Source organism: Vulpes lagopus, chromosome 10 (assembly GCF_018345385.1).
Source record: "Vulpes lagopus strain Blue_001 chromosome 10, ASM1834538v1, whole genome shotgun sequence".
In the NCBI taxonomy this organism is placed as follows: domain Eukaryota; kingdom Metazoa; phylum Chordata; class Mammalia; order Carnivora; family Canidae; genus Vulpes; species Vulpes lagopus.
This window is the reverse complement of record NC_054833.1, coordinates 37583182-37608797: the sequence shown is the minus strand read 5'-3', so window position 1 is coordinate 37608797 and position 25616 is coordinate 37583182. Positions and strand designations below refer to the sequence as shown.

General features: G+C 41.4%; 1 protein-coding gene across 7 annotated transcripts in view; it reads right to left on the bottom strand.

The window, feature by feature from the left end:
- BSX (brain specific homeobox) overlaps positions 1–25616 on the bottom strand; it is a 71524-nt gene that overhangs the window by 12314 nt on the left and 33594 nt on the right. For 6 of the 7 annotated variants that reach the window (XR_005990091.1, XR_005990088.1, XR_005990087.1 and 3 more), the window contains exons 2-4: positions 25251–25374; positions 24465–24629; positions 17502–17649 (exon numbers count right to left, since the gene is read on the bottom strand). The gene's annotated coding sequence lies outside the window, so the exon portion shown is untranslated. The remainder of the gene's footprint in view (positions 1–17501; positions 17650–24464; positions 24630–25250; positions 25375–25616) is intronic. The other variant, XR_005990090.1, reaches the window with a different exon arrangement.

Genomic DNA, 25616 nt, shown 5'->3' with positions numbered 1-25616 from the left:
AGACATGTTTTTCAGGGAGGGAATAATTAAACAGTCCTTCTCTCTTTCATGTCAGCCTCACCTAAAACTGTCATCTGAGCTGGGACTTAGTTTCCCAAAGAGACAACTCTATTGATGATCAAAGGAAGAGATTGGTTCCATTAGCCAAGGTGCCTATACAGTGGTCCTCAAAATAAGAGAAAAAATGTATTTTAGAAGGATCTGAGTAACATACTTTACTCATAACATTTTATATTATATTGCTTGTTGTCTGTTTCAAGTCACTTTCTATCTGAGTACTTTATTTTAAGTACTATCAAAGTGGATGACATGTCCAGAGAAAGAACAGGAGTCACTGAATGCTTCCTGCAAATGCATCTTCAAATAATGCTTTTTTCCCCCAAAATAATGCTTTTACACCAAAAATTAGGATGTGAACTCACATGAGAACACATCCAAGGATAGGATATCCAAATCACAGTATTCTTAACCTAATGACAACTAAATGAATCCTGTTTGCCATCCAGGACGAAGTCAATCTATAAGGATCAAAATTTTCTTTTCTCTCTCAAGATTTTCTATGCTACTTTTGGCATCTCATTTTAAAACATGCTTTAAATAAATAAATAAATAAATAAATAAATAAATAAATAAATAAATAAATAAAACATGCTTCATAAAGCAATAGGAAGAAAGACCTGGAGCTGGGAATTAAAAGTTTGAAATACAAGAGATCATATATTGTTTCTTAATCATTTAAAATGTATACAGTGGAATAAGAATGATCCCACCATTTTCTTCATCAAGTCCCAAAAAAAGTAGCTAAATATATTACTAGAGAAAAACCAATAAGCTAACAAAAATGCCTTTTAAATATCCTTTTCTCCCATCCTAAACCATCCAAATTCTATTTTCAGATTTAAAATTTGGCACCTATTGATACAATGTACTTCAAAGAATAATACCAAATTAGTATGCATAGCTTTGAAAATAATGGGGCATAAAATGCTACCATTATGAACTGTGAATTTCTGATGCGAAAGATTGTAAAACCTTTTCAAACTCTATTATGAGGTATAGAGATGAGCTTGTAAACATTTCCCAAGAGGACTTTGTGCATAGAACTAAATATTTGGTATATTTTTGTTAAAATGATGGATCAGTTATATTTTGTTTGAGAATACTCTTCACAAAGCCAAATTGATTTTTGTTCTTCTAACTTTCATTGCTAATACAATCAAGTTAGTGGACCAAAAGAAATGGAAGGTACAAATGATTGCACTATAAGAGGATAATATTGAATTTGTCTTAGCAATGACCAAGATGGTAGATAATCCTAAAAGGAAACAGAGTAAAAAAATATTGGAGAAGTTTTATTAGATAAGCTGAAAATAAGAAAAGTCATTCTATATATAACATAAAAGCCTGGAAGCCAAAGAGGAAAATATTGATAAAATTAGCTGTATTAAACTTTTTAAAATTCTGCATGCCAGAAATTACCAAAAGCAAAGGAAAAAGATAAACAACAAAATGATAGGAAGCATTTGCGATTTATACCCCAGACATGGGGATAATTTGTTATATATAAAAAGTTCCTACCAATCAATAAAGAAAAAGACCAAGAGCACAATTTAAAAATTGGCAAAAATCAGGCTCCCTGCTCAGTGGGAAGTCTGCTTCTCCCTCTCCCCTCTGCCCTTCCCCTGTGCTCTTGTTCTCTCTCTTGCCTACTCACTCTGTCTCCAATAATTAAATAAAAATTTAAAAATAAATAAATAAATAAATAAAATAAAAATTGGCAAAATATAGGAAGAAACAGTTCACAAGAAAGAAAATATAAATGACTATTAAACATTTTAAAGAGGCTAATCATATTACTAAAAATAAGCCTAATGAAAGATCAGCTACAGTGAGACAACATTGTTAATATGTGGAATTAAAAAATAAAAAATCGAATTACCCACTCTGTTGGCAAAACTGTAGGGGAAAGAATCACTCTCATATATTGATGCAACGCTTGCAAACTTGCACAATCTCTATGGAGAACAATTTGGCAATATATATCAAAATTCCAAATGCACACTGAAATTCATTTAATAGATATGATTTGCACATCATGGCTAAATTATACAAACTCAGAATGAAAGGAACTCTAAGATACACTTTGAAGTGAAAAGGGCATTTGCTTTAGACTGAATGCTAACATTTGTTTTAAAGGGGGAGAGAAGGAGAAAAACATACAAATTTGATTATATATGTTAGACATACCTCTGGGAAGATACATAAGAAACTCACATTAGTTACTTTTAAGGACTGAAGTGCTGGGGTCTTGGTGAGAGGATTTTCCCCATATGCCCTTTGGGTTTTAGTTTTTTGTTTTTAAAGATTTATTTATTTTAGAGAGAAAGAGAGTGTGAGTGCATGTGAGCAGGCGGTGGGGTGTGTGGAGGGAGAGGAAGAGGGAGAGTCTTAGGCAGAGTCCCTGCTGAGCATTGAGCCTGATGAAGAGCTTGACCCATGACCTTGAGATCATGACCTGAGCCAAAATCAAGAATCAGAAGCTCAACCTACTAAACTAGCCAGGCACCCCTCCTATATGCGTGTTTGTACCTTTTGAATAAGAATCATATTCATGCAATGTTTTTTAAAAATCAAATAATAAAAAATAAAAACAAAAAAATAAAAATAAAAATAAAATAATATTAAAGTTAAAACATAAAGAAAAAGGAAATTCTTTTACTTTAACCCCAAAATATCCAAAATTTACTACTTTTTTTTAAAGATTCTGTTTATTTTAAAGAGAGAGAGGAAGCACAAATAGGGGGATGAGCAGAGGGACAAGCATACTCTGCACTGACCCTGACACAGGGCTCAATCCTACAACCCTGAGATCGTGACATGAGCGGAAACCAAGTGTCAAATGCTCAGCCGACTGAGTCACCCAGGCACTCTTCCCTATGTTCTTTCAAATTATTATTTTAGCCCTTCTCAATAGGTTACTGAACCCAAATTATTACAAAGTGTTTTCACTGAAATTTTCCTATAAAGGACATTAAAGTTTTATTCCCTAGTAAAGGTTCTACAACACTTTGCTTTCCTATAAATTATATGTGTTTTCAAAGAGGTGATCACACACCCACTCCCATCCACAAATTAGAGATAATATGTATCTAATCACTTAAAGAAAGGTGTTTAAAGAATAGTTTTTGACTATTTCAATGATGGTGCTATGAATAATGAAGTGAATTTCTTGTATTTATATTGTACATTGTGTACTTTAAGCTGCTTTCTTACCTGAACATCACATCTCTTCCTGTCCACATACATAAAGACACAGAGGATCACATAGGTAGAATCATGAACTCAAGATCACTCAGCTTTATATGTCAGGATTTGAACTCAGATTTATCTGACCTGAGAGTCTGTAGTCTATTCATTGTAACCACATTATCTTTGAATTTGAAAAATTAGCAAGTAAAGCAATAATAGATGCTGCTTATCTCTCATCTGGAGTAAAACTTTCAACTATAGCCCTTGATTTAAGAGGCCAGTCTCCCCAGTTCTTCTCCTTGGATGATTTATAAATTCATACCATTACCTGCAGTAACTAGAACCTAAAATACCAGAAAGGATGTTTTTACTTTGGAAAATGAATACACACGCATGCACGGATGTGCAAACACACGAACACTTAACATCATCACTTCAAGGTAAAGAGGGCAGGATGCAGGATATATTACCAGTGGTAAATTGAACAGGGCTTGGAGTCAAACAGACTCCAAGGTTAGAATCTGGATCTATCACCATTGCATACTAGCTGTATGACCTTGGAAATTGTATTTAACCCCTCTAAGCCCTACTTCATAGGATAGTTTGGGGGAATAATTAAGATAATGTGTATACCCCAAACATACACAATGTCATATGTCAATTATATCTCAATTTTAAAAAGATAATATATGTAAAGCATTTTGCTCAGTGCCTGGCACACAGCTAAATCTCAGTAAGTAACTGCTGCCGGTGCTGCAGCTGGTGATGGTGGTCTGACAAACCAATACAAGAGACCCTAAATGATCAATGGTGGGACCCTAGGGATACCATGAACATGGGTGATTAATAAATCCAACACCATGTTCTTCTATAAAAGCAGGCTATATAATCCCAGAAAGAGATTCTTGCTAAGAAAAATAAAGAATGTATTGGGAAGGAGGTGATGGTACTAGGTAGTGCTCTTCTGTGTACCAATGTGAACAAGTGGGGAGTATCTATTTAGTTCCAGAAGATACCTTGAAGATGATTTTAAGAAAGATGACATCATCTAACTTCCCCCAGCCAGAATTCAAAAACACTAAACTAGAAAGTACTTTTTTTTTAAAACGTTACTTATTTATTCATGAGAGAGACACCAGGCAGAGACACACAGGCAGAGGGAGAAGCAGGCTTCCTGCAGGGATCCCGATGCGGGACTCAATCCCAGGACTCCAAGATCATGACCTGAGCCAAAGGCAGATGCTCAACTACTGAGCCACGCAGTTGCCCCTAAATTAGAAAGTACTTTAAGATCAACACCAAGTCTGGTTTTCCCTCCTTCTACCAGAAGAAGACAATCAGGCAGAGTACTTATTGTTTACCAGGTATCCTACCTTTGCTAGGCTCTGTATGAGGTGTTTTGGAGAGATAGGATAGAGGAGAGCAGGGAACAAAGAAAAGCATAAGCCTTATGTCTGCTTCAGACACACATATACACACACCCCATACATGTAACCCAAAACATGCAAAGCAAACAAAACCAACCAAGAGCTTCTCTGTGTATTTTACTTAACTAGGAAAACATCACTAAGATGATATAGGCTCACTTGTAATTAGGATAGAAAATAATATCGGGAGACAGTGGAGCCAAGAGCTCTGTGATTTATTCAGTTTTTATCTGCAAACATTTATTGAACTTGTACCTTGCAAAAAGGTGGGTATGTATTGGAGGCCTCTTGTCATATGTATTTATCTTGCTTCCACTTTTAAGCCAAGGATTTCATTTTATCTACTGTATCTTAATATTTTCCAATGCATAGTAGACTATTCCAAAACTGACATGAAAATACTTCTATAATTGATTGCCATATTATTTGGCAGTTCCCAGGTAAAAGAATAATTTTTTAAATTTTGTTAATTTATTTATGCATGAGAGACACACAGAGAGAGAGAGGCAGAGACACAGGCAGAGGGAGAAGCAGGCTCCATGTAGGGAGCTTGATGTGGGACTCAATCCCAGGACTCCAGGATCATGCCCTGGGCCGAAGGCAGGCACTAAACTGCTGAGCCACCCAGGGATCCTCAATAAAAGAATAATTTAGTGCTGGTTACCAGATCCCTCCCTATTGGCTGATAGGCAGGCAGCTCCTTAAGATGGTGTAGTGATATCATATGATTTTTTTTTTTTTTGAGAGAGAGAGCATAAACGGGTTAGTATGTAGGGGCAGAGGGAGAAGGAGGGAGAAAATCTTAAGCAGACTCCATGCCCAGTGTGGAGCCTGATACAAGGCTCAAGCTCATGACCCTAAGATCATGACCTAAGCCAAAATCAAGTGTCAGATGCTTAACAGACTGAGTTACCCAGGTACCCCTACCAAATGCTTCTTTTAAAAGAAAAACACCATGTGGGGGCACCTGGGTGGCTCAATCAGCTTAGGTTATGATCCCAGGGTCCTGGGAACAGCCCGACATCAGGCTTCTTGCTCAGTGAGGAGCCTACTTCTCCCTCTCCCTCCCTCTGCCTGGTGTTCCCCCTGCTTTTGTGCTCTCTCACTCTCTCTCTCTCTCTCTCTCTCTCTGTCAAATAAATAAAATCTTTTTTAAATTTTTAAAAATTAAAAATAAAAAAACACCATGTGGTTTGGTGAGGGGAAGAAATATGGACTGGTGAATCTGGAGAAGTCTCTTCAAACCAAACTAAAACAGAACCTTCACTTGGCACTCTGCAGTTTTAGCCTCACCAAATTCAATTATTAAAAATCACTTTCATCTGTCTTTCTGGAAGGATCATCCTTGTCAGCCCCCATCTACAGAGATAATTTCCATTCAAATCTAGATCCAGTTCACTCCACTCTCCCTCAGAAAACCACTCCTTCCTCCAGCACTTAATAGGCAGAGATACCACTGACTGGGCATTTGGAAAAAAGCTGAATACTACGTTGATATGTTTTATCTCTTGTCATGGCCATGTTCTGTTTTCCAGCTAGACTACTGTGTTATAGGCAACATATTCAAATAATTCAAAAGTCAAAAATTAGAAAAAGTTCATGAAGTGAAACATCTCCCCTTTCCCTCTCTTAGCGAATTCTCCCTTCAGAGCCAATCACTGTTACTGCTTTCTAAGTGTCCTTTCACAGATATTTTAAAGTGTGTACAGATGATATATGTACATGAACACATATATACACATGTAGATGTGACTACATCTGTGCATAAATAAATGTATAGTGAAATATATATGTACATATATATTTCTCACCCATATACACATCCTTTCTCCCTCTTTCGATACAAAGGGTGAAGGGTAGCACACTATGTATCCTTGGTTTTTTATTTAACTTTTTTTTTTCGGTTGCACATTGATTGTGACATGTATGGATGCACCAAGATTATTTAGTCAGTTTCCTTCTATGGTATCTAGGATGATTTCCTAAGATATTTAGGATGCTTTCAATCTTTTGCTATTACAAACAATACTGTATTAAATACATGTAAAAAAAACCTGTAGACATATTTTATACATGGGCATTCTTAGAGGATGAATTGCTAGGTTAAGTTTGTAATTTTGGTTGGTTTTGCCAAATGGTACTCCAGAAAGGGAGTATCAGTCTATTCTCCTATCCACGATAAATTAGATAGTCTCGGGTAATTCTCCTACAAATAATGTAAGTACAGTACTCTTGTTTTTATGTCACTTAACCCTTGAGAATCTTAGTTATTCTATCTGCAAAGTGGGGATAATGTCATCTACTTCAGAGACCTATCATAGGGATTATTTTGTGAGGAAAATATGCAGAAGAGCTATAAAAACTGTCCAACAAGAGGAAAATGTCAATTACTATTGAGAGTAATAGCTTCTAGGGGTGCCTGGGTGGCTCAGCTAGTTAAGTGTCTGCCTTCGTCTCAAGTCGTGATCTCATGTCCTGGGATGGAGCCCTGAGTTGGGCTCCCTGCTCAATGTGGAGTCTGCTTCTCCCTCTCTCTCTACCCTTCCCCCAGCTTGTGCTTTTTCTCCCTCTCAAATAAATTTAAAATTTTTTTTAAAAATGTAATAGCTTCTAGCACTTAATCTATGATAAATATCATATTACATGCTTTAATATAGTCTAATCTACATTACAAAGTAAACATAATTACGTTAGATTTATATTTCAAGAAAATGAAGCTCAGGGCACCTGGGTGGCTCAGTTGGTTAAGCATCTGACTCTTGATTTCGTCCCTTGTCTTTGATCTCAGGGTCTTGAGATTGAGCCCTGCCTTGCACTCCACGCTCAGTTGGGAGTCTGCTTGGGATTTGCTCTCCCTCTCCCTCTGCCCCTCCTGCTCTCTCTCTCTCTTTCTCAAATAAATAAATAAATAGATCTTTAAGAAAGAAAGAAAAAAAAAGGAATGAAACCACAGCTCAGAGAGTGGACTTATCTGTCCACATCTGGCAAGTGGCAGAAGAGGGACTGAAACCCAGGTCTGCACGTGTTCAAAGACTGGGCTCTTTCCACTGAATCTCATTTTGACTTACAATTTATTTTTTTTAATTCAAGTAAAATGAATGTACGGTGTTCTATTAGTTTCACAATAGTTCTATTAATTATACAACATAGCGATTTGACATTTTGACTTCTAATTTAAAAATTAAACTATCACTCCTTTAATTTGTATGAAATTGTATTTGAATCAAATATAATGAAGGAGTAAAGGTCTCATGCAAGACACAACCTGGACCATTAAGTATTGGTAGAATTTGGACAGGTGGAGGGAAGTGAAGATACTCTTCCTGTAGCAGAGAATGGCAAATACAAGTATTCACAGGGCAAGTAGAACAAAGTGTATTTTGAGAATATTGAGATGATCATAACTAGAGAGGAGCCTTTGAGTAGTACTTGGGAATGTGGTTTAGGGGACGCCCTGGGTGGCTCAGCAGTTGAGCACCTGCCTTTAGCTCAGGGTATGATCTTGGGTTCAGGATCGAGTCCTGATCCCACATCAGTCTCCCTGTGAGGAGTCTGCTTCTCCCTCTGCTTCTCTCTCTGTGTCTCTCATGAATAAATGAATAAAATCTTTTTTTAAAAATGTGGTTTGGGCCTTTTTAACAAGTACTTGGAAAGATAGTCAGAGAGCACCTGATGGCTCAGTGGTTGAGCAGCTGCCTTGGGCTCGGGTCATGATCTGGAGTCCTGGATTTGAGTCCCACATCAGGCTCCCTGCAGGAATCCTGCTTCTCCCTCTGCCTATGTCTCTGCCTCTCTCTCTCTCTGTCTCTCATGAATAGGTAAATGAAATCTTTTTTTAAAAAAAAGAAAGAAAGATAGTCAGAAGACGTTATGCTTAATTTGGAGGAGAGCAGCTTGAGGGTAGGGGCCAGTAAAGGTTTTCTGAGCAGGGCTGTAACTGTGGATGATAGTGTTTTAGGAAATTTTATATCAAGTCTTTATGTAAGAGGAATTAGAGAAAAGGCACTAGAAAGTGTGGATGGTATTGGTGTTTCCAGAGAGGAGTCCCTTCAGCCATTCAGTCAAAAAACAATCATTCATTCACTCAACAAATAGATATTAGTCACTTTCCATGGACATCAGTCATGGTGAGATTAGCTTAGAAGCTATAAATACAAGCACCACACAGGCTCTGCTGTTAAGACCTTCTTTTGTGTGTGTGTGTGTGTGTGTGTGTGTGTGTGTGTGTGTGTTAAGACTTTCAAATCTCAGGGAGCCTGTGTGGCTCAGAAGTTGAGCATCTACCCTCAGCTCAGGGCGTGATCCTGGGGTCTTGGGGTCTAGTCCTGCGTTTGGCTCCCTGCATGGAGCCTGCTTCTCCCTCTGCCTGTGTCCCTGCCTCTCTCTCTCTCTCTCTCTCTGCGTCTCTCATGAATAAATAAATAAAATCTTTGTAAAAAAGAGACTTGCAAACCTTATGATAATATCAGGATCTTAACTGCTCACATCTTCTCTGTTCCGTCTTATCCCTCCCTGTAATCCTTTCTTCAGGAGCCAGAGTGCTGATTCAAAAGCACAAATCTGATGATTAGTCCATGTTCAAAATCCTTTGGTAGCATGTTATGTCACCTTCCATGCCAGGAACATGTGTTGCTCTAGCCACCTCCCCAACATTGGCTTACCCTTCTATGGTTCTCAGAACAAATGGCTTCCTCCCTGAAGCCTTCCCTGATGCCCCCAGGTGTGTTAGGTGTCCTGCCCATGTGCGACCACACACTTCTGATATTATCATATTTTTCTCACTACAATGCAACTGTCTCTTTCATCATTTGTCTCCTTTTCTAAACCATAAATGCTATAGAAGGAAGACCAATGTTACCCCAAGCGTCTAGTCCAATGTCTGGCACATGGTAAGGTCTCAAATGCTGACTAACGGACTGAACCTGTGAATAAATAAATAAGTGCATAGGTAAAATAACCACTCAGATGATCCAGCCTGGTAGATTTTACTTTACTTGGGAAAGAAAGCAAATGTTTTCGTTGTTTACAAAGTGGCATAAAAGCTAATCAATCCCTGGTCGCCTTTCCAACTCAATATCGAATGGGACAGAGACTATAGGTAGCAGTGGAGTTGGAATGGCTGGGTTAGCAGATAAGAAGTTGTGGAAAGGGTGGTCGTCATGACAACCTATAAGCTTATTAGGTACCACAAGCCTATAGTGCACCGGAAGAACCCAGATTCACATGGGTTCAAGATCTGCAGGCTCCAGCTACCTGTCCCAAATAGTTCTATTTTTTGGACTCCTAGAATGCTATGGCGGTAGAACCTGTGAGATTGTTCCTTTCTGTGTTGCTTGTTGTACAAATAAAATCCGGAGAAGGTGAGTGATTTGTCCAGTCACACAGCAAATTATTGACAAAGCTGAGGTAGAAAACATGAGTCTTTCCACACCCAGGGGAGTGTTACCATTTCATCATTCCCAAAGATGTTGGATTCTTTCACCAGTTTATCAGTCACAAGTGGATTTGCAGAATTTCTCATCATGTTAAATTTTTCATTTTATTCACTCAAAACTTCACTTTTTAAAAAGATTTTTTACTCATTTGAAAAAAAAATTGTGCAAATGAGAGAGCATGAGTGGGGGGAGGGACAGAGGGAGAAGCAGACTCCCCGCTGAGCAGGGAGCCTAACTCAGGGGCTTGATCCCAGGACCCTGAGATCATGACCAGAGCCAAAGGCAGATGCTCAACCAACTGAGCCTCCCAGGCTCCCCATTCACTCAAAACTTCATGAATCCATCCACTCATTCATTCACCCCTTCAACCTGTCTCTTGGAGTGTTATTACCTATCTTGCACTACTAAGTGCTGTGGAAAATAGGACACTCTGTAATGCAGGGTCCTTGGCACTCATTTGATTCCACTGTAAAATGGGGGGAAATGGATTTTTGCATTGTACGGAAGTATTCCCCTACATGTTACTTGCTGTTATAGGAACAAGAAAGTGTAACTGTGTGTGATGTGATCAGACTGTCACCACTTCAGCCCAGTGATCAATCTTACATCTCTTATGGCCAGACAACCAGACATTCATTATATGTGCCCTGTGGTGATGCTAAGTGAAGGACACACCATCACCTCCAAAGTATTCCTGCCAAATGTTTAACCTGAGTCTAATCAGATTTACACCCTACTTATTTCGAGCCACAGAAACTACAGAGGGTAAAAAACAAGCTACAGTATACTATATGGAAGCAGACAAACCCAAGCGGTCTGCATTGTATGAGACAATTCCCCATTTCCTTCAACAATGGCAATGCCATGAGGCATACTTTATTTACTTAGGGACTTAAGACACGCTGTGCACAGTCCTTTCTTTAAAAAGAAAAAAAGTGGGGGAGGGCACTTGGGTGGCTTGGTAGGTTGAGCATGACTCTTAGTTTCAGCTCAGGTCATGATCTCAGGTCCTCCAATCTAGCCCTCCATCCTGGGATGGGGTCCCCACTCAGCAGGGAGATAGCTTGGGATTCTCTCCTCTCTCTCCCTCACCATCAACCCCTCCCCACTCTATCTCTAAATGAATGAATGAATGAATCTTTTTAAAACAAACCAAAAAAAGAAGCACAATGTGCATGGTCCTTGGCTGGATGCTGCTCTGAGCATACCATTAAAAATACTTTCAGAGAAATAGGGACGTTTGAATACGGATTAGGTATTAGAATATGAAGGAATCGCTAATTTTGCTAAAGGCGATAATGGTATTGTGGTTATACAGGAACATGTCCTTTCAAGTTTTTTTTTAAATGTATACATTTAAGTAATTTGGGTGAGACATTATATTGCCTGAATTTACTTTAAGCAAACCTCAGGGGTGGGGCAGAGATGAAATAAGTGTGACAAAAGATTAGTAACTGCGACTCAAAGATTAAGAACTGTTGAATTGTAATGATCAATACACGGAAGTTCCTTATTTTGTTGTTTCAATTTGTGGAAAGTGTCCATAATAAAAAGACAAAAGCAAAAATATTTCAAAGGCTTGGACATGGCCTAAATCAGGGTATGCTCAGTTCCCAATGTCCAGAAAGCAACACAGGAAAAGCCCAACAGCTAGCTTTCCAAGGAGGCTGGAGAAGAAAGATGTCTTGGTCCCAGAGTGGGAGCCGGTGAACCGAATGGAAATGCGCGCGGGCGGAGGGAGGGTCTGAGCGGAGCCTTAGACACCTGCCAACTTAGAGACCCCCTCGCCTCCTCTCTCCTCCCGCGCGGACTGCAGGGGAGATGCTGGCGAACCTACCTGTTCGGTAGATGCCCGACCTTGCTGCCTGATTCGACCTTCAAAGTGCCCTGGCAGTGGGTCCAGGGAGCGGACCCAGAGCCCGACCTCCCACCGCGCGCCGCCCGACGCTCCCAGCCGCCGAATAATCAAAGCTAATTACGAACACAAAGGGATGCTCATTTGCAAAGAAATGACCTGCAGCTACTTGTTGCTCGGGTCGGGGGTCAACTCGGCGCGACCCAATTAGTACTTGCCCCGAGAGAGATCCCTGATACCCTTGCCCATCCATCCCAGCAGCAGGCTGGAGTCGGAGCCCCAGCAAAACCACCCAGAAGCCTTTGAAAGCCCCTGGACGGGGGGTGTTTTTTCTCTCAAGCTCAACACTGACCAGTCCTTACCTAGCCCTTATCCTTTAAGAACAAATTCAGCGAGTCCACATCAAACAAAACAAGGGCAGGATGGATGATGTTGCCATTTATACGCTCTGACTAATGCAGTTCCTGATTTGCCTTCCAAATTAAATGCATCTCGCTTAGTACATTTTCAACAGACGTTACTCATCTGCTCGATTAATGAGTTTGCTGTGAAAGCGTACTTTGGTAGCAATTTGAAACAAAAGCACCTCAACGTGACTGTAGCTTTGCTTTTCCTTCTCTCTCCATCTTCGCCTCCCTTCCTCCCTCTCCCTCCCCAGGGCAAATGCATCACTGAAGCGAGGGGCCGGGAAGCTGGAATTGGCTGAGGGTTCTCTTCTGTGTCACTACACTACATTAGGAATAAAACCTTCCACTTAAACACTTAAATGAAAACATCGAGAAACTAATTTACTATTTGCAATCACATGATTTAAACCGAAGCTGCCTTAATTTCCTCCCCATTTTGCTTCATATTCAATATGAGCGCACACTAGATTGGTCTATGAAAAGGCTGTCTTCGAATCACAACACTTAAGACCTCTTTCATTTTCTTTTTGATTAAATAATTGAAATTCCTGTCAGGGCCTGCACTTTACTGACGCACAGATTTGGTGTGTGAGGATAAAGACCACTTTTTGTTTGCTGCCTGGGTCTTAAAAGCCAGCGGGCTTCACTTCATTGAGGGGCCGCCGATAAGATGGACCCACGCTATTCACCCATTTCGCAGAAATTTTCTGTGCCCATTAAGTGATTGTCTGAGACAAATTATGGAAATGTCTCCTCTCGTTTGACCACCCTCATTCATCTAGAGGCTTCTGTTGCTGAGCGCTAAGCTACTCTCACGCCAAATTCATCCACTAGGAAAATAAAAACCCACATGCATGTAGACATACAGCCACCAAACACAAACACCAAAAAGAAAGAAATCACAGAAAACTTCATTTGCTAAACTAAAGAAATCAGAGGTTATTTACATCTCATGGCAAGTCAAGGCAGCACAAGTAAACAGCACAGCACAGCAGGGCCATGGGCCTCTGGCATCCTCAAGGTTGAGGTAAATGGGTCAAAAAAAAGGGTGGAAGAGACCCTCACTCAGAAAAGAAACGAAACCACCCCCTCTTCCATCCCATCATCTGATGAGCCAATGATTGAACTAGACAGCAGCAGGTGTCTGTGTGGCCGTACCCTTTGAAAGGTCTCATAACACATGTATGGCCTTAGAATGTGTCTGTGTTTAAATACAAATCACACATTCTCTTTTATGAAAGTGGTCATCAGACATACCTGGATATTCAACCTAGGTCTACTTACGTTGGGCATGTTATCTGTGACCTCCTGGAGACCCAATCTCATCTGAAGAATGGGGACATAAATAAATGGTCCCTCCTTTCTCTCAGGATGGTTAGGAGATTTAAATAAGACAGTACATGGAAAGTAGTTAGTGTTTCTGGCACATGGTAAGTGCTTAATAAAAATTAAGTGATACTGTATGTGCTTATGTGTCTATATGTAAATCTACCTATGGTCATGTTCATGTTCCCTCAAATAGTGTACTTTCACAGAAAGAACAGTCACACTCATTAAAAACCAACCAAACGGGGGGCACCTGGGTGGCTCAGTGGTTGAGTGTCTGCCTTTGGCTCAGGTCGTGATCCTGGGGTCCTGGGATCAAGTCCTACACCGGGCTCCCTACACGGAGTCTGCTTCTCCCCCTGCCTATGTCTCTGCCTTTCTCTGTGTCCCTCGTGAATAAATAAATAAAATCTTAAAAAAAAAACCCAACTGAATAAAAGCCTATATCTGAGTAGAGGAGGAGAGCCATATGCTGTATACACACGCACACACATATACAAGGGGGAGTTGAACAATACAGGGGTTAGGTCCCATGCAGTCACAAATCCACATATAACTTTGGCTCCTCCAAGACGTAACTACTAACAGCCTACTCTTGACCCAAAGCCTTACCAGTAACTATGCAGTCGATCAACACATATGTTACATGTTATATGTATTATATACTATGTTACAATAGAGTAAATTAGAGAAAAGAAAATATTATTTTTTAAAAGATTTATTTATTTTAGACAAGCAGGGATGGGGGGGGCGGTGGACAGAAAGAGAGGGAAAGAGAGTCTTAAGCGGACTCTTCACTAAGCATGGAGCCTGAGGCGGGGCTGGATCTCATGATGCCATGATCAGGACCCTGAGATCGTGACCTGAGCTGAAACCAAGAGTTGAAGGCTTACCCAACAGGGCCACACAGTTGCCTCAGAAAAGAAAACATTATTAAGATAATCATAAGAGGGCAGCCCTGGTGGCTCAGCGGTTTAGCACCGCCTTCAGCCCAGGGCCTGATCCTGGAGACCGGGAATCGAGTCCCACATCGGGCTCCCTGCATGGAGCCAGCTTCTCCCTCTGCTTGTGTCTCTGCCTCTCTCTCTCTCTCTCTCTCAGGAATAAATAAAAAAATTTTTAAAAAAGATAATCATAAGGAAGAGGGGAGCCTAGGTGGCTCAGTTGGTTAAGTATCCGCCTTCAGCTCAGGTTATGATCTCAGGGTCCCGGGATCAAGTCCCACATTAGGCTCTCAGTTCAGTGAGGGGTCTGCTCCTCCCTCTCCCTCAACCCATCCCAGCTACTTGTGAACATTCTCTCTCTTTCTCTTAAATAAATAAATAAAATCTTTATTTTTTAAATTTATTTATTCATGAGAGACACAGAGAGAGAGGCAGAGACACAGGCAGAGGGAGAAGCAGGCTCCTTGCAGAGAGCCTGATGTGGGGCTTGATCCTGGATCTCCAGGATCACACCCTGGGCTAAAGCGGCGCTAAACCGCTGAGCCACCTGGGCTGACCATAAATAAAATCTTTAAAAAAAAAATTTTAAAGATAATCATAAGGAAAAGAAAATATATTTACAGTACCACACTGTATTGAAAAACATCTGCAAAAAAAAAAAAAAAAAGAAAAAGAAAAAGAAAACCACCTGCATATCGGTGGACCTGTGCAGTTCAAACCCATACTATTCATGGGTCAACCATATAGTTTGTATATAACTATATAGATTGTATAGCATGGAAGGGCCTTCACAGATACCTGGATGAACCTCCCCACCCAAAGTAAGCCTCTCACCTGGAACGCCTGGAACAATTCAATGACTTCCCCAGATGAAGCCTCAATTTATTTCTGTGTCTTCCCTACCACTGCTCCCTGTTCTGACCTCTGGACTCATGTAAAATACCGCTACAGTGTTTTTTGAATATTAAAACACAAACAACAACAAAAACATTTTAAAAGCTCTACTTTTGGGGATCCCTGGGTGGCTCAGTGCTTCAGCGCCTGCCTTCGGCCCAGGGCATGGTCCTGGGGTCCCAGGATCGGTCCCGGGATCAGTCCCACGTAGGGCTCCCTGCATGGAGCCTGCTTCTCCCTCTGCCTGTGTCTCTGCCTCTCTCTCTCTCTCTCTCTCTCTCTCTGTCTCTCATGAATAAATAAAATCTTTTTAAAAAAAATAAAAATAGGGAACCCTGGGTGGCGCAGTGGTTTGGCGCCTGCCTTTGGCCCAGAGCGCAATCCTGGAGACCAGGGATCAAATCCCACGTCGGGCTCCCAGTGCATGGAGCCTGCTTCTCCCTCTGCCTGTGTCTCTGCCTCTGTGTGTGTGTGTGTGTGTGTGTGTGTGTGACTATCATAAATAAATAAAAATTTAAAAAATTAAAATTAAAATTAAAATTTTAAAAAATAAATAAAAATAAAAGCTCTACTGTTTTCTCTGAGCATCCTCTTCCCCAGAACCTGCACAGCCTCTCATAACACATGATTTTTAGCCCTCTTACCATTATGGGACTCTGAACTTTTTTTTAAAAGATTTAATTTATCTATTCATGAGAGACAAGAGAGAGAGGCAGAGACACAGGTAGAGGGAGAAGCAGGCTCCCTGCCCAGGACCCCAGGATCATGACCTGAGCCAAAGGCAGATGCTCAACCACTGAGCCACCCAGATGCCCCAGGGCTCTGCACTTTTTTTTTTTTTTAAAGATTTTTTTTTTAATTTTTATTTATTTATGATAGTCACAGAGAGAGAGAGAGAGGCAGAGACACAGGCAGAGGGAGAAGCGGGCTCCATGCACCGGGAGCCTGACGTGGGATTCGATCCCGGGTCTCCAGGATCGCGCCCTGGGCCAAAGGCAGGCGCCAAACCGCTGCGCCACCCAGGGATCCCGGGCTCTGCACTTTTAAAGCCGCCTGCCTCACTTGCACATAATAGTCCGCACATGGTCTGAATAATACTGGATAGAACTACATATTGCATTCTTCAGCATGGTGACTATAGTTAATAATATTATATTGTATACTTGCAAGTTGCTAAGACAGAAGATCCTTTATTTTATTAACTTCTTACATTTTGATCCCAGTGTAGTTAACATACAGTGTTATATTAGTTTCAGGTGTACCATAGAGTGATTCAGCAATTCTATATATTACTCAGTGTTCATAACGATAAGTGTGCTCTTAATCCCCTTCACCTATTTCACACATCCCCACACTCACCTCCCCCTTTGGTAACCATAAGTTTGTTCTCTATAGTTAAGAGCCTACTGGGGGTGCCTGGCTGGCTCAGTCAGAAGAGCATGCCACTTTTTTTTTTTTAGATTTTATTTATTTCTTCATGAAAGACATAGACAAAGAGGCAGAGACATAGGCAGAGGGAGAAGCAGGCTCCTTGTGGGGACCCTGATCCCAGGACCCCAGGATCACACCCTGATCCGAAGGCAGATGCTCAACTGAGCCACCCAGGTGCCCCCAGCATGCCATTCTTGATCTCATAGTTCTGAGTTCAAGCCCCATGTTGGGTGTAACATGGGGCTTGAATAATTTTTTTTTTTAAAAAGAGTCTGTTTCTTGGTTTGTCTCTCTCCCTAAGAGAGAAGATCTTAAAAGTTCTCATTGCAAAGGAAAAAAAAAAATCTGTAATTATGCATGGTGTTGAGTATTAACTAAACGTATTATGGTGATCATTTTGCAATGATACAAATATACAAATAGCGAATCATTCCAATATACAAATAGAAAATCATGATATCACACACCTAACACTAGAATATGTCAGTTATATCTCAATAAAAAATAATAAATATTCCACCCCCCAAAATTACCTCTTTATTGTGCAACATTGAAGATCATCCATGACAAAGTATCAGTCCCAAGGATGTTGCTCGCATTTCAGCCGTACTTCCTGGGATTCTTCATTTTGTTTTCAATTATTAGGGGCTCAGAGACCACAAATCCATCCTTAGCCTTAACCTAAAGAATAAAAGGAAAAGAGATGCATCTCCTTCCTCAAAGTTACTTCATACCTCTCAGTGCCAAACAGAAAGATCTTTAAAGATTTACGCGATCTGAAGAGAAACCAGAGTATTTTACTATATGTTGGCAAATTGAACTCCAATAAAAAAATATACAGAAAAAAAAAACTTAGAAAGATCTTGGTATTGGCCACTCTTGTATCACCCAGTCCCCCTTCTCCATCGCAAACAGCACGAGTGACTGAAAATGAACATGTTAATGGAGAAAATGAGATGACTTATCCAAGTAAGACTTGTGAATGCACCACAGCCGAGGAAGGCTTCCACAGGAGACTCACCTCGGGTGGGGTGGGGCATGTGGGGTGAGGAGCAAGCTGCAGAGGGGACAGCAGCACACCCGCTGGGAGCCCATCCTGCAAGTGGTGGAGGGGGAGGGCATTGCTGTTTTAGAAATCCGGGAGTGGGGAGAGGGACAGTCCTGGCTGAAGTTGGGAAGAGCATATTCTGAGCTGGTGTTTGGATGGAGGGGACCAAGGGCTTACAGGAGGGAGGAGGGAGGGAGAGGGCACAGCCTAATGGCAGCCACCAGGAATGATGCAAACACATCATGTTTGCTTGGAGGCCAAAGGAGAGACATGATGTCCCTCAGAGATCTTAGCTAAACAATTAAGAAGAGAAAACAAACCAAGTTGTTGTTGCAGAGGCCTGGAGAATATGCTTCCAGCCTTTTCTGTTCTGAATGGAGATGACTCTCTGACTTGTCCTGTGAGGAGATCCCTACATGAAAGCAGAATTACTGGGATTGGTCCTACAGCCATTTCTGCCTTGCTAGATGGCCTCCTCCTGGAGCTCAGTTTCCCTATGTGTAAAATGAACCTAGTCTCCAGGAGTTGCTAATGAGCTACCATGACCTGAGGCACAGAAAGGTGCTTAGGACACTTTGGAGGATTTTCACAAACTTACTAGTGAAGGTGTAGACAAAGCAGACAAAGTGAGGTGTTGTGGAAAATGCCACTTTACCAGTTTAAACCTCAAGAGTTGTGTTGTGCTCATAGACATCTGGCTCATACTACCCAGTGGTACCCACCTGAGCCATAAATCCTAGGCCCTGTGAGAACCCAGATTTGCATTTACATTTCATTCAGATTTCCCTCCATCTGAGATAATTTAGGCCTCTGTCCCTGGAAGCAGACAAATGCACTAGATCCGAGTTCCCAAATGCTGGTCTGTGGACCAATGCTGACACTTGATGAGGTTTTCATTAAGTAAGATGAAGCAAGTTCGATAAAGACACTACAATGAATCATTCATACAGTTCAATTTATTTTACTTGAAGAATTATCTTTTATTCTGAGATTATGTCACTAGAATATAATCTCTAAGACAGCAAGGACTCCAGGGTTCTTCTTTTCTGCTTTTTCACCAATACCAGAAGAAAGTTGCACATATCAGGCACTAGATACGTATTCATTGAATGAAAGAAGGAATGGATTGTTTGCTTTCCATATTCCTGAAGAATATTTCACAGAGTATCTTTCATTCTATGAAATAGTATGGATAGAAAGTGTCAAGGTTTTTAAAAATTTGTTTCCTTGGGGAAAAAATCAAAGTACATAATTATCTTTCAAAAAGTTTGTTGATCTGTTATGTTTTATGTTTAAGTTTAAGAATCTCTAGACCAGACGATGAATTGAAGACCATTCAATCCTGTTATCTAACAGATACTGAGTGGCAAAGTGTTCAAAGTCCTTTTTTTTAAAGAATTTTCCAGCAGCATGAAGGAAAGGTCTAGAAAATTGTCCTAGTGGTTGCCTGAAGATTTTCTTAGCTATCTCCAGGAAAGATATTTCCCCTTCTCAGCTGGTACCTTGATCCCTCTAAAGACAATAAGAGCAACATTTGCTTCTAAATTGGACACGTTCTTGCCAGTATGGGGGGAAAGTGGAGCAAATCCTAAGGTGATGAGTTGAGAAAAGTGATTTTTTTAAAGTTAAATACATTTTATTTTAAGGATTGTTCTTTACGATGTCATTAGTGTATTGATGTTTTTTATTCTGTTATTACATCAGGGTAATAATAGATCACAGTTGTTTCTTTTTAAAGTCAGGGTTGTTTTGTTTTGTTTTGTTTTGTTTTGTTTTATCCATCCATGAGAGACACACAGAGAGAGGCAGAGACATAGGCAGAGGGAGAAGCAGGCTCCCTGTGGGGAACCCAATGTGGGACTTGATCTCAGGACCCCAGGATCACAACCTGAGCCAAAGGCAAATGCTCAACCACTGAGCTACCCAGGTGCCCCTTAAAGTCAGGGATTAACAAAATTTAAAATTTCCAAAATAAAAGACTGAGAATCTACACTCTTGTTTCAAACTGACCTAAGATAACACGGTCATGCACAATTACTGGGTTCTTTTTGATAAATATTGGTCCAATAGTTGACATAGAAAAAAAATCTAGGATTTTCCCCCCATAACTTCACCTCATATATATATTGTGTATATTACAAAGAGAAGCACAGGCTAAATTTTGTCACTTATACAAACATGAGCTGTTTGACATAAAAACAGCCATATAGCCAGTTCTGTGAACTCAATGACATTGAAACTCTCTTTTTCTAGATTTCTTGCCACTATTGACATTCAAGGTTGGGTCATTCTTGGGGGAGGGGGCTGCCCTGGGCATTGTAGGATGTTCAGCAGCATCTCTGGCCAATATCCACTAGACACCAATAGCACCCCACCCCAAACACACATACATACAATTGTGACAACAAAAAACATCTCCAGACATTGCAAATGCTTCCTTCTCTCATCCTCATCACTCCCACTCTCCCATGGTGAGGAGGGGCAAAACCGTCCTCAGCTGAGAACCCTCACTCCAACAAGTATCTTCCAAGCAAGGTTCACTCACAGTAGAGTCACATCAATTCCTTTTTTTTTTTTAAGATTGTATTTATTTATTCATTAGAGACAGACACACAGAGAGAGGCAGAAGGAGAAGCAGGCTCCATGCAGGGAGCCCGACATGGGACTCGATCCCAGGTCTCCAGGATCAGGCCCTGGGCTGAAGGTGGCGCTAACCGCTGAGCCACTGGGGCTGCCCGAGTCACATCAATTCTTAATCAGAGCCTGGCAACCAGATCCTGCATAAGCTTCCTAACATATGACCAGGGAAATTTCCAGGCCTAGGCAGTGTTCCAAAGGGTGTAGGCTACCCGGTATGTTTATAGCAAATTCCCTGTACGTTCATGAAAGAAATTGGCTGATTGATATTTCTAACCAATCCACATATCCTGAACACCACTCATTCCCCCAGTAAAAAAACGTTTCTGACACCAAGTGTGCATATTAACAAAACTCTGGTGTTCATAGGAGATGAAGATCATTAAAGTGCCCATAGTAGCCATTTGCCAGATATGGACTTTTTTCTCTTTTTTTAAGATTTTATTTATTTATTCATGAGAGATACAGAGAGAGAAGCAGAGACATAGGCAGAGGGAGAAGCAGGCTCCCTGTCCAGTACCCCAGAATCATGACCTGAGCCAAAGGCAGATGTCCCACTGAGCCACCCAGGTATCTCCAGGTATGGACTTTTGACTGGAGACTTCCAATTGCTAATCAATTAACTAATTGATTAATTAATCAACTGTGAGAGATGCACCACATTCTTTATACTGAAGCAATTTTAAATGAAGGCAATATAATAGTGCAATATGACAGCTCTTTAGATATCCCAAATCTTTTATTATTATTATTATTATTATTATTATTACTATTATTATTATAGGGATGTTATTGATCCACAAGATCCAAAAGACTGAAAACCATTACTCCCACATCAACCTGCTTCTTTGTGAAAGGCTATTCAGGTGGAAACCAGTCCCTCCAAAGGGACTCTTGCACTCACACTGTTCCTGCATGTGATTTGTAGCCAAATTTTAATGAAAACCAACATCCCCAGCCACTTTTCCCAACTGACGGAAAAGATGGTTTCAAACAGAAGTCAGCCTAGGGTCCATCTTAGGGGTGAATTGCATGATTGCCAACCAGAGTTTGTTTCTCGGGGAGTTTGTGTGTATAAGAATGCACAAGTTGCAATTAATTCCCAGCGAAGTCACTCCTCAAGTTAATTAGAAATGCAAAGTGTGAGTCTAAATGTTATGAGATTATAAAATGGCTTAATAATGGGAACAATGAGATTGAAGCATATGCATTCTGGCCATGTAAATATTTCATAACAGTGCCAATCTGATTTCATTTGCCTAATCATGCCATTGATATGCAGCCACCAGCCTGCAAATAGAAAGGCTGAATTGCAGCAGATCACCCTTCTAATGTCATAATTATTAATATTGGAGAAAAATGGAGCTGCTCTACTCCCATGCAGACTGCTGGGCCTTTGGAATTGAGAGGGGAGCGGCGCAGCGGTGGGAAGAGGAGGAAGATGGTAGGTACACCAGCCCCAACATCCCCGCCTGTTGGTCAGAAGTATTTAGGGAAGTAGGCAGCTCAACAAATGAAAAGTGATGGGCATGCTAGGGAGCAGAGTTGCTGGGCGTGAATTACCCAGCCCTTAATTAAAATCACAGTGAAACACACAGGCAACTGGAGATGAGGGAAAAGAAGCAAGTTTAGTGGGAATTCAGGATTCTCGAGAGTTCAGCTAGTGCTGGATGGGGCAATAGGGCTGAACAGGGCTGCCCCCCTCTCTCCCCTTTGGCTTCCTCTATTGGGTTAGCATCCCCCATATATTTTGTGCACAAATGTCTTTGATATGCGCAGAATCTGACTCCCCCGTGACATTTGAGAATGACTTTCCCTTCATTTCCAGCTGAACTGCTTTGAGACATTTCTTCTAGCATTAACTCATTGCCCCCGAGACAGGGTGTGTTCTGCCTCTTCACCTGAGGCATAAGGGGTGTCTGATTCCTCTGTGGCATGCGGGATACAATACAATTCCGCAATACAATGCGGGAAATACAGTGGCTTGACTGACTCCGCACCGCATAGGGAAAGGCTGCTGGATGGATATTAGTGAGATGCATGTAGGTTTGAGTCCCAACCCTGCACTTATCATGGGCAAGTCACCTAATCCCCCTCTCAGTCTCAGTTTTCCCATTTGTTAAATGAAGATCATTGATGCCTAGCTCATAATTTCATTGTGGAGGATTGTTCAAGAAAAAGAATGTGACATCACTATCTGTTTAGTTACAGAATGCCTTGTTTTGGGGCGTCTGGGTGGCTCAGCGGTTGAGCATCTGCCTTTGGCTTAGGTCGTGATCCTGGGGTCCTAGGATCGAGTCCTGTGTTGGGGTAACCATGGGAGCCTGCTGCCCTTCTGCCTATGTCTCTGCCTCCCTCTGTGTCTCTCACAAATAAATAAATAAATTCTTTTAAAAAAAATAAAATGCCTTGTTTTACAAAGGATTTGGGACAACTGAAGCTTGGTAACAAATTGTCAGATGCTGGCAGAAGTATAAAATATATATCCTCAAGGCTCCTGGGTGGCTCAGTCGGTTAAGCACCCAACTCTTAGTTTCAGCTTAGATCATGATCCCAGTGTCATGAGATCAAACCCCACATCGGGCTGCTTGGGATTCTTTCTCTCTCTTTCCCTCTACTCCTCCTCCTCCTCCTCCTCTCTCTCTCTGTAATTAATAAACAAATCTTTTTTAAAAAAGAAAAATAAGACAGGGTGGCTTGGTTGGTTAAGTATCTGCCTGCCCCTTAGGTCATGATCTCAGGGTCTTGAGATCAAGTCCTGCATCAGGCTTTGCCCTCCCTCCACTCATTCTCTCTCTCTCTCTCTCTCTCTCTCTCTCTCTCTCTCTCTCAAAAACAAATAAAAATCTCTTAAAATAATAAAATAAAATGCACATCCTCAGCTTTAAGTTTCTCTGCTTCCTTTTGCTCCAAACAGGTGTCTCCCTAGGCAAAGAGGTCATTACCTAGAAACAAGCACCAGACAAGTTTCCTTTTAGAGCACAGTCCTTACCCCCCAGTGCTTCTTGTCCCCAAGATTCACAGACATTGGCATGGGATTATATTAAATCTTATGCAGCACATTTTGGGGGGTACTTTTTAAAAACTGAGCAAATTATGGAACTTCTCAAAACCTCAGTAACTTCATCTGTGAAATGGAGGTGGTAATTAATAACTCTTATCATGAGGATTAGTGTGAAGACTGAGGTAACACATATAGAAAACATTTAGTATGCTGCCCAACTCACAGAAGGCACTATGTGTAATCTATTACTATGCTTACTTTTATTTTCTTCTTGTTATTAATATATAGTATGATATGACAAGTAATACTAAGAGCATTACTAATTATTTGTTACTATCAATTATAAGTAGAGATATAACAGCAGATTCTAGAGAACCGGGAAGCTAGAGATATTGCCACAAATCTAACTCTTGAGAGACGCCTGGGTGGCTCAGTGGTTGAGCATCTACCTTTGGCTCAGGGTATGATCCTGGGGTCCTGGGATCGAGTCCCACATCGGGCTCCCCACGGGGAGCCTGCTTCTCCCTCTGCCTGTGTCTCTACCTCTCTCTCCCTGTATCTCTCATGACTAAATAAATAAAATCTTTTTTAAAAAATCTAACTCTTGGTTACCTTCTTTCTGTCAGACCCCATAAAGAATTGTAGGTTATCACTAAATGTCCGCAGCATCCAGAACTTGTGAAACCTATACTGTAGAAAGAATCACTAAAACGTACATGGCGCTAAATATGTGCCAGCCACCGTTCTAAGCACTTCACCTATAACTCATGTAGTTCACACAGTAGCTCTCATGACATGGTCACTTACCATTCTTCCCATCTTACAGATGAAGACACTGAGGCAGAAGGAAGCATATAACTTGCCCAGAGAGAGACACAGAGACAATAAACAGTAGAGCTAGGGTCAAGATCATGCAGTTGGCCTCAGCATCCGGACCTGTCCAGTGTGGGGGGCCATTCTGCTGCTTCCTTACTGTAAAGAAATTCATAGGAAAGAAGAAATTAGGAGTCAGCTCCCATTGCTGGTCCCCCTTGGGAGCTAAGAGCCCGCAGCGATGGACATGGAGGGGTTGGCCTGGTCTTCACAATGCTCTTTTTACCATTTTACCCTGAAAGCCTTTAGGCAAAATGCGTGCCCTTCAGGCTAAGACAGGCTTCCCCACTCAGGGCGAGATTATACCCCTGGTATCTGTTTGAGCTGCCTGGCCCATGTGGGCATGTTGATTAAAAATGTGCAGCCCTGTGCTCTCAGAATCAGAAGGCCTGGAATCTGAAGTTTGGACTTGTACCCCAGAAAGGGGGACATTGGGCTTTGCCAGTAGCGGGCACATGAGAAGAGGCTGTGTCATAGCGAACAATGTCTTCTTCTCAGTCTCCAGTGGCACCCTAGGATGGGGAGGCTGCCAGAAGCCACCCGCATGCTTGACTCTGGAGTTGGGACTTTGGGTTTCAAGCCATTCGTCCCTAAGGGCAGGGAGTAACTTGCCTTTGCTTATCTCCATCTATGCATCCTGCTTCCCCATTAGACCGGGCTTCCCAGAGACCGCTTCTCTGCAGCCAGGCTGGTGCTCTGCACTCAGCGACCACCCCCTACCTGATGCTCATCCAGGCTCTCCCAGCAGATAACTAGGGGATCACCAACACGGAGGCGTGGGGATTCCTCAGCAACTCCAACGTGGCATCTGACCACCGGGCTCTTCCAGGACAGCAGTGGGCCCCTGAGGTGAGGAGTGGAGCAGCAGACTGGCTGTGAGCACGGACGCAGCAGCAGGAATGGCAAGACCCCAATCTTGACTTCTCTTCCATCTAGTTGCATTGTGAGGGTATCTACCTAACCTCTTTGTGCCTCCATTTTCCTCAATGTCAAGTAGGAACAAATGAGAACACCTAACTTACAGAGTTGTGATGATTAAATCTGTTGATCCATATAAAGCATTTACAATCATGTCTGGTGCATAAG